This window comes from Quercus suber, unplaced genomic scaffold, assembly GCF_002906115.3.
Source record: "Quercus suber isolate HL8 unplaced genomic scaffold, Cork oak 2.0 scaffold_136, whole genome shotgun sequence".
NCBI lineage: Eukaryota > Viridiplantae > Streptophyta > Magnoliopsida > Fagales > Fagaceae > Quercus > Quercus suber.
The window spans coordinates 730,365-739,882 of NW_027069598.1; the positions used below are offsets into that span (position 1 = coordinate 730,365).

Below are 9,518 nucleotides of genomic sequence, written 5' to 3' on the forward strand. Positions count from 1 at the left end.
ATCTCTAGAAATGATCCTCTCTCTACTTAGGCTGATTATGTCATTTTTTTTTCTTTATTATATAGTTAAGTACTTGCTTAACGCGGTCCCCTTACAATTAATCAAATTCTTTAATTCAATTGGGATTTAAAGATTAGAAATACACCAAATGTAATGTATCCTCAAATCTCAAAGTTTGAATAATTCGTGTATTGACTATTTGCTTAACTAGCAAGCAAGTAAAAATCATTGAATATATAAAGCAATCCATGGTTAGAGATTTATTCGTTCTCTATAACAAACAAAGAAAATGGGTTACGACATTGTTCCAACTGCACCACCCAGTGCTAACATGTCATCCTATGAATCTGAACTATTGATGTTCAACGAAAAGAAGAAGAAAAGATGTAGGTTTTTCTCCAAGAAGTCGTTCTGGATTTGTTGCTCAAACGTGGAGTTTGTCAAAGAGGCTCATCAAGAAAAAGAGAGCGCGAAAGAGAAGAAAGTTGGTTTAAAGCATAAGAAGAAGAATGTATTAATGTGCTGCTCAAACATGGAGCCTGAGACCGAGGAGGAGAAAGAGCAAGTCCTTTCGTATTTGGAGAATAATACAAAGAAATCTTGTGTGATGATGTGTTGTAGCAATTTTGAGATGTTGGGCTCAAAGAGTACTGATCTTGGCCATCAAACTCCCAAATAAGGGTGACGAGGATGGTGTTTTGACTTTTGAGAGTGTCACCATTTTCTCAAACAAAAATTGGATTGATTTTTGTATTTAGTGAAGTAGTGGTACTTTCAATTGCACACTTTTAAGTAGTTTACATTGGAGGAGTATATGTGTTGCGTGTATTAGGTTTTGTAATAAAGTTATGAATAATCGGGAACATGGGATTAATTTTAGTATTCTTGTATAGTAAGATTATATTTTGGTGTATTGGTTTACTTTTAGCAAAATTCTATGTTGGGAGATACATAGGTTTTTGTTGTAATGAATTAGATTGTGTGTGTATATGCTTCTCAAAAAAAAAAAAAAAGATTGTGTGTGTGTATATAAAACCTACTTTATCAAATAGTGCTTATATATTTGACCATTCTTAATAGTTCCAGTTGTTATATTTATGTTAAGTCTGGTTGCTCAGGCTGTTGTTTGGTACCTGTGATTGTGGTATGGTACCATTAGATCTAAACATAAGAATACTTTATTTGTTTGCCATATCTACTTGGTGTCTATGGAATTATTTTAATAGGTTGGTCTAGTGATTTTAATTGGAGCTGTCATAAAAGAAAAGACTATGATCTTTAATAGAGTTGCAGGGTTAGTTGCAGAAGCTTGTAGTATGGCTGTAGGAGAGTTCGTTTCAGTTCACTCACAATATTACATAGAAAAGGCACAAATGAAGAGAGTGTAGCATTGAGAACATGGGAGTCAAGGAGCTAGACGCTGAGAAGGAGAAATTGCCAAACTCTTGGTATGGAGCGTCAGTAGACTCAGCACTTTCATTTTCAGTGGGAGCATGGGTACCGCTAATAGGGGCAATATTTGTAAAGGATTATGCAGTGTGGGTAGGGTTGATAATAGCGGTTGTAAGCTTTGCCTTGTTAATGTTTGGAGGGTTAGGTTTTTTTCTTGGGAAGGCACCAATTGTGAAGTACTCGTTAAGGGTGTTGATGGGGAGCTGGATGGCTATAGGTGTTACTTATGGCTTAACCAAACTGGTTGGCTTTGCTGGATTCTAATCATATGCTAGTTTTTCAAGTCTTTTTATCTTAGTTTCTTACTTTCAAGATATGTTTGATCTTCAAATAGGGGTAGCAAAATCAACTCAAACTCATTTGCCCACCCAAACCCACCCACTTAAATGAGACCCAAACCCACCCAATTATTAATTTGGTTAAATGGGTATTAACTCAATTAAACCCAATTAACATTAATATTTATTGGGTTTTAATTGAGTACCCAATTAGACCCAATTATGATCTAACTATCATTTCTACAAATCACCGTACTCTAAAATACCCAAAAATCACTAAAATTACCAAAATACCCCTTTAACCTAAAAAATGGCCAAAATAACACCTAAACCTAAAAATGACCAAAATACTCTTAAAACCTACAAAATGACCAAAATACCCCCCCCCCCAAACCTAAAAATTACCAAGATTCTTGTATTATCCATATTTTGTAGAACTACACAAAAAAACTAATAAGCCTCATATTTCTATTGGTCAAAGGAAAGCTTATATAATGGAAAATCGTGATGAAAGAACAATTTTAGTCTCATTCATTGATTCTCATTTAACTTAAGGACAAAATTTCTCTCCAAACTAGTTTAAACTTTCCTTATATCTTTTTATTGAATGTAAATTTTGAAAAATTCACTATTAGATTGTATTTTCTTATTATATCCTCGATACTTGCAAAATTTTAAGAAAATAAAAAATCAATAACTATGTCATTAATCAAATGTTAAAATTTCAAGTTTTGTAGTCTTATGCATAAAAAGTACATTTATGAATCTCATAATAATTCACATCTAATTTGAACAAAATTTGACATGCATGTTAAGAACATAAAATACATGCAATCTAACAGTTAAATTCTCAAAATATATAATCATATATATATATGGCATTACAATAAAAAATAAATAAACAAAATTCAAGCTCAAATTGCAACAAAGAGAGGCTCACATAATATGCGAAAAAATTCTATAAAATAGCTTGTAATTGTGTACAAAAGCACACATCCAAAATATGACAATTATATATTCTGAGTGTAATTAACTAATTTTTTTATTATAAGTTGACTCTACAATTTTAAATATAACTAAGTCTTTTAATAGAATGATTGCTAAATAACATGGTCCACCGTCCATCATAAAGACGATATAATTTCTCATTGGGAATGTTGAGTTTAGAGCATCTCCAACAGAGTATGCATAGCCAAAATATAAAGAATATATGCTACTGTTTATACTCTATATGCTACTGTTCATGCTCCACCAGCTTCTCTATATCCGGAATTTTTTTTTGCTAATGAATAGTAGTCCATCAAGTTTGATGGGCTACTGTTCATTCTTCAAATCATTTTTTTCTATTATAATAATTTGGTGTTAAATAAAAAAAATGATGGAAGATGTGTAGTTGTTAAAAAAAGAATAAATAATGAATGAAGAAATAATATTTAAATGAGATAGAGAATCTGTTGAAAAGTGTATTTGAAAAAGTTAGTAGATAAAAATAAAAGTCACTATTTATTCTTCAAATAATATAAAAATTTGATGAATCTAATGAAGATGCTCTCAGAAAACCAGTCCAAAGATTTGTCTGCAATATTTGGAAATAGGAGGGTTGAAGTTGAACTGCCTTTTCGGTTACTTGTATGTATACACGTGCAAGAAATTCAACGAGTTAGGACAAAGTTGTTGGGAAGTCAGTCAAATCGAAACGCTTTTGTATAAAACATTAAACAATTTGTAGTACCTAATTCTTTATTGCCACGATAGGATAGGAGTGAAAAAAAACATTAAACAATTTTGAGTAGTTGCCTCTGGCAGCAACGCTGACAAATACACAAAAAGGTAGATAGCGAAAGAGACTTGGGGGTTTTCAATAGAACATGAGCGCCCCTTTTCTCTCTAGAGAAGAAGAAGCCGAGTTAGCCCGTAGCAATAAGAAAGTAAAGGACATCCGCCACGCCGGTTTCGACTGCAACATGAGGGAAGACCAGTCTTCCTATCCACTGAGCCAAGGAAGTGTTTCACATCCTCTGTCATTTAGGGACAAGCTGGTAGGGGTGATACCAGGCGCCTATGTTCAAGCATTCAACTTCACCGAGCAAATGGAGGCTAATGAGGACTCAAACTCTGAAATAAATGATCTGAGAGATGGTCTCATCGCTGTTAAGTTCCCCAGGGAGCTTAAATCTCGGATTCAGTCCCCGTGGAGTAGAGCGCTTATTGTGAAAGTTTATGGTAGATCGATAGGTTTCTCATTTCTTCATGGCAGACTCCTTTCACTGTGGAAGCCAGTGGGAAAGATCGATTGCGTGGATTTAGGCAAAGAGTTTTTCTTAGTCCGTTTCTCTACCAAGAAGGACTGTGAGGCTGTGCTTAGGAATGGTCCATGGTTTATTTGAGAGAACCTCTTATCCATTAGACTGTGGGAACCAAATTTCAAGCCAGCTGAGGAAAACATCTCGTCGGTGACAATCTGGGTGAGGTTGGATGAACTCTCTATCGAATATTACCATGTAGAAGCCCTCCAATTAATAGGGAATGCGATTGGTAAGGTTTTAAGGATAGATACACACACAGCAAATGAGTCCGGAGGCAAGTTTGCTTGCCTTTGCATTCAGGTAGACATTGGGAAACCACTTGTCACTGCTCTCCTTATTGGTGGTAAAGAGCAGCCCGTCTGCTATGAAGGAATCCAAAGGCATTGTTTTGCTTGCGAAAGGATTGGGCACCAGCGTGACAACTGTCCCTATGTTGTCTGACGTGAAACCACCCAAGCAAGGGAGTCTGATAGAGATAAATTTTCTGCAATTTCATTGTAAGTTTATAATGTATTTAGAGAATACCATAGGATTCTTTTTTTCTTTTACTATTTAAGAACTAGTAATTAGAGCCCTAAGAGAAATGGAACTAGTACTTAAGCCTCACAAGTCAGAACTATAACATATACAACATATTTCTAGAGGGGAAAATGAAGAAAAATAAATACCAAAAGATAGGAATGTGAAGGTTTACTGTATACGTTGTCATTCTTCTTTCTTTCTTTTTTATTTTATTTTATTTATAATTTCTATCGGGGATAAGTATTCTCAATCTTCTTCGTAGATCTTGTTAAAACAAAATAAATGGTGCAGAAACTGTAGATAATGTTAGGTCATTAATATTTAAATAAACATTATTAATACTTTTGATATTGATTAAACTTATTATTAATGTTGCAAAATATAAATAAATTATTGTTAAAAATTTTAAATATACATTTAAATATTATTTTGTTATTTATTTAACATATTAATAATGTAAAAAAATCTAGTAACTTATTGTCAAAATTTTTAAGAATCTTATAATGAAATTACCCTAAAAATTTTAAACAATCTCAATGATGCTCCCTTTCCGCAGTAAGATTTTTGAATTTACCGACAACGAGTCCCCTTATATTCAAATCAAGCAATATATATATATATATATATAGAGAGAGAGAGAGAGAGAGAGAGAGAGAGAGAGAGAGAATTTTTTATTACCCACAACAGTGTCCAATTTCATGAGTTTACTAATTAATTATCTAAACTGAAATTCCACATTTACGAGTAGTGAGTCGTGAATGAGCCTTGGCTTACTAATGTATCGAAAAAGAAAAAGAAGAAGAAGACAATTTAGACTATAATTTCCCATCAGAAAATTAGACCATAAGTGCTTGCTTCAAAAAAAGACTTCAAACACTAACAAATACAAATAACGACAAAATTGAAACAGCGGGCCTATGATACATAAATAATCATAAACAAACTTTTTTTTAAAATAATTTATTTGATAATTTTTTTTTGGAGAAACTTATAAACAATGATGCTCATTCCTGATTATAGTTTTTTATCATCAGACTAAGATACCAATCGATTTTTGGTGTAGGCGAGGATTGAACCCCGGATTTCTTATTCAATTATCAGAGATTTTATCAGTTGAGCTAACTAGAACCTACAATTTATTTGATACTATGATTGTTGGGAGAGAGGAGATTTGAATTTTGAATATCTCATTTGGACGCCAACAAATATCAATCAATTGATCTACTAGCGTTTTAACTAAATCCATGACTTTAAGATCCTCCCAATTTGAGATAAATTATTTCATGGTTCAAATTAAATATTATATATGTAATATTATATATGTAAAGATGGCCAACCATCCATACGGAATGGCTTGTCAATAGTTACAACATTCAATACCTTTACTTTCCTAGTTTTTCTATGGAAAGAAGGTATTTTTCTTTACTAATTTTGATATGTTCGTCGTTAGGCCTTACCGAGTATGTCATTTAACATAGTAAGCCTTCAGACGCACAAAATTACACAAAAATTTTCACAAGCTAGATTATGATTTGCATGACTTTTACAATACTAATTTCGCCCCCAGGTTTTCACAATATGCAGAAGCTTTGTCAAGCAAGAGTCAGGGCAGAGTGTAAAACAAGAAGTAAAAATAATTTATATTGCCACTACTTGTACAGAGAATTGAGCAATTATTTTGCTTGGTCCTAATGCCACATGCTTTTGATTTAAGTCTTGCTAAACTTCTGAAATCCTCGTAGTTATCTCAATTTTCCATCCTTATATTAACACGCATAGTATTTGTTTATTTGGTTTTTTTTTTTTTTTCTTTTTGTTCTTGAGGTAAGAAAAATGATATTCTAAATTTGAAAATGAATCAATTTTGACAATAAAATGATTAAGGACTCTAATTCAAATTCAAATGCTTCAATTAATGAGTCCAATTTTAAATTTTAAATTCAAATACAGGTAAAAATAGGCCACCAAATATCACTCCATTAATTCTCTCCAAACTATCCTTTACAAATCAATAAATTAATTTGTAACAGTTGTAGGTTCCTTAAGTTCAGTTGTTTTGTTATAATTGTAAATCCCTAAAGTTTACATAAAATTTATAAACAGATGTGACAATATATGTAATTGGTGGACTTCAACAACCTAATAAATGAATCTTTAAAATTTGTTTTGGTGATATATAAGTATGTTAACTTCATGTAGTAAAAGTAATATCCCTAACATTACTTTTGTTGTAATTGTAAATCCTTATAAACAGCTAATGTAATGCTATGTATGCATGTATTCAGGCATGCTAGGCCTTTCTTTTGTATCAAGAAAGCCGCTTCAGAAAAGACGGCGGAGGCAGAGGCAATTAGGGAATTGATTATGTAACCTTTTCTATATAATTTCACGACAATGCCATGGATGCAAGCTATTACTAGTTGTTATTTAGGTTCACCATTTACATCATTTTATTACCTACTATTATTTTAAATGACAAAATCTCCTTATTTTGTATTCCTTTAAGTTTAATATTAATGATTCATAATAAATCTTAAAAAAAAAAAAAAAAAAAAAAAAAAAAAAAAAAGGTCTGGACATAATTGGGCTCAACCTAGGAAATTATACTCTTAGCTGAACCCAACTTTAAATTCAGCCCAATTACTAGCCCAATGAAATAAAGTAAAAAAAAAAAAAAAAAAAATTGTTGCTGCTTCGTTTGGTTAGAGAGAAAATAAAGAGAAAAAAGGAACCCATAAGCTAAGCCGTAAATCTCTCAATTTGCGGTATTGTTGCTATCTCTGTGCACACAACCAATCCTAAGGCCAACAAAGTCACAATCTGAGTGTCACAAATTTTGCCACATTAACTTCGTGTCTTTACTCTTTAGATCTCTTATCGTTTGAGACCTCTAAAACTTGAGCCGAGTTTTAAGTTCCATTCATTTCATAGTTCTATGTATTATCAAGACATTTTGAAATTCAGAGCTTGATAGGGTTACTCATGTATAAGGGTAGAGGACAAAAAAATGTTCCTATTTGTAAATAACTCTTATGACCTTTGCTTCTTCTTTTTTATTTTAATTTAAAAAATTTTAAAATAATTGTAATGCTTTTAATTCAATTTTATTATTTATATGAATTTTATAATAATTTTCTGTTTTTAATATCACAAGCAATGGTAGGGAATGTAACATTTTTGTGTCTGTTTGTTGTATAACACATTAAGTCAATTCATTTCGTATTTTTTTCTTCATAAATACATGGAAATTGAGGTTAGAAAACAAGGGATTCTATAGCTTCTTGATATTCCCTTTTTGCGTGGGTTAAAACCTTTGTCTCTGCCTATTTGATTTCTTCTGAAGAATGCAAAATGCTATGCTGAGCAAACTCAAACTGTCAACACCCAGGACTCCAACAATTACTTACATTTCTAGTAATAGCTATTTCCGAGTATGAATCATTAGTCAAACTACATTTAATGTATTAGAGGAATTGCTTTGGCTAGCCAGACCCAGAACTGCATGTCATTGGTGGGTGTGAGTAGCTTGTCTGCAGTGGCATGGAAATACCATGTATCATTGGTTGCTCTGAATTCATTCAGTCCAACTTTCAAAGTTGTCCTTTCCTGATTTTTTATTTTCTAAAATGGAATCTTGGTATTCCTCATGGTTCTTTTTCTCGGCTCCTTGGTATAAATGTTGCTTCAAGGATCCTTCGTAGGATTCATCAAATGGTGGTTGTGTTTCCCTTTTCAGTTTAACAAACGCCAGACGAGTTCTTTTTGAAAATTTCCCCACAACTCACCCTCTGATTCCCCATTGACAGAAAATGCATCCCAAGCTACACCACTTTCGGATTCATCACCTCAATCCCAGTGGCGGCTCCAAGAATTTTCTTGAGGGAGGTCATTAAGAAAGTTAAATTATACAAATTTTAATAGAAAGAGAACTTGAATATATTGTGTTATTGAAAAAAAAACACACATGAAATTTTACAACTTCTTTCTACGAGTTTTCATATTTTTTTCATTCCAAAAAAAAAAAAAAAAAGTTTTCGTATTTTGAAATCGTCACATGATAGTTTAGTATCAGTTGTCATTATCTATTGTCAATGTAGATGTGACCATTTTACTTTGTTAAGTTTGTAGTGTAACATTTTTATTTTTATGTAGTTGTCATTATTTATTTGTTATTGTTTTTTATAAATTATTGACCCACATAACCACGCTTATCCATATATAAGTAATACATTTAACAATCAATAACTTTACTATTTGTTTTCTTGAATCACTTGTTTTATAACAAAAAATTATTATAACATGATAACAATATACACACGTAACAAATCCTCTGTATTTCTTTGTTATGAAATTATATAAAGTTATAGTACATTTATATTATACATGTACCTATTCACACACTTCACAATTCACACAAATAACATTATATTAAAAAAAAAAAAAGCACAAAATTAGTATCAAACACATGCACTCTCTCTCTCTCTCTCTCTCTCTCTCTCTCTCTCTCTCTCTCTCTCTCTCTCTCTCTCTTAATATACATTTATAATAAAGAGGGACATTTAGAACTCATAAACACTCACGTTTTACTTTTAGAGTCGAAGATACGTAGAAAGTCAGATAGAGAATAAAGATGAGATGAGATTTATGAGAGAAAGGGAGAGTGATTTGTGTTGTTAATTAGTTTTGAGAAGAATTGATCTATATTGTTTGATTTTGGGCTAAATCGATTTGTGATCAGGGTGTGCAAGATTTAAACTAAGTTGTGCAAAAATATTTTTAAGGGTAATTAAATTAATAATAAATATTATATATATATATATATATATATATAAATATATTTTTTTCCAAGTCAGGGGGTTCATTTGAACCCCCTGAATTACAAGTGCAACCGCCCCTGCTCAAGCCAAAGAAGGCACTTCCCTGAGTAAGAGCTCCTTTCCATGTCCATATTCACTATTTC

General features: G+C 32.0%; 1 pseudogene; it reads left to right on the forward strand.

The window, feature by feature from the left end:
- The first annotated feature begins 289 nt into the window (after window positions 1–289).
- Window positions 290–1,716, forward strand: LOC112025277 (vacuolar iron transporter homolog 1-like; annotated as a pseudogene).
- Window positions 1,717–9,518: the final 7,802 nt, after the last annotated feature.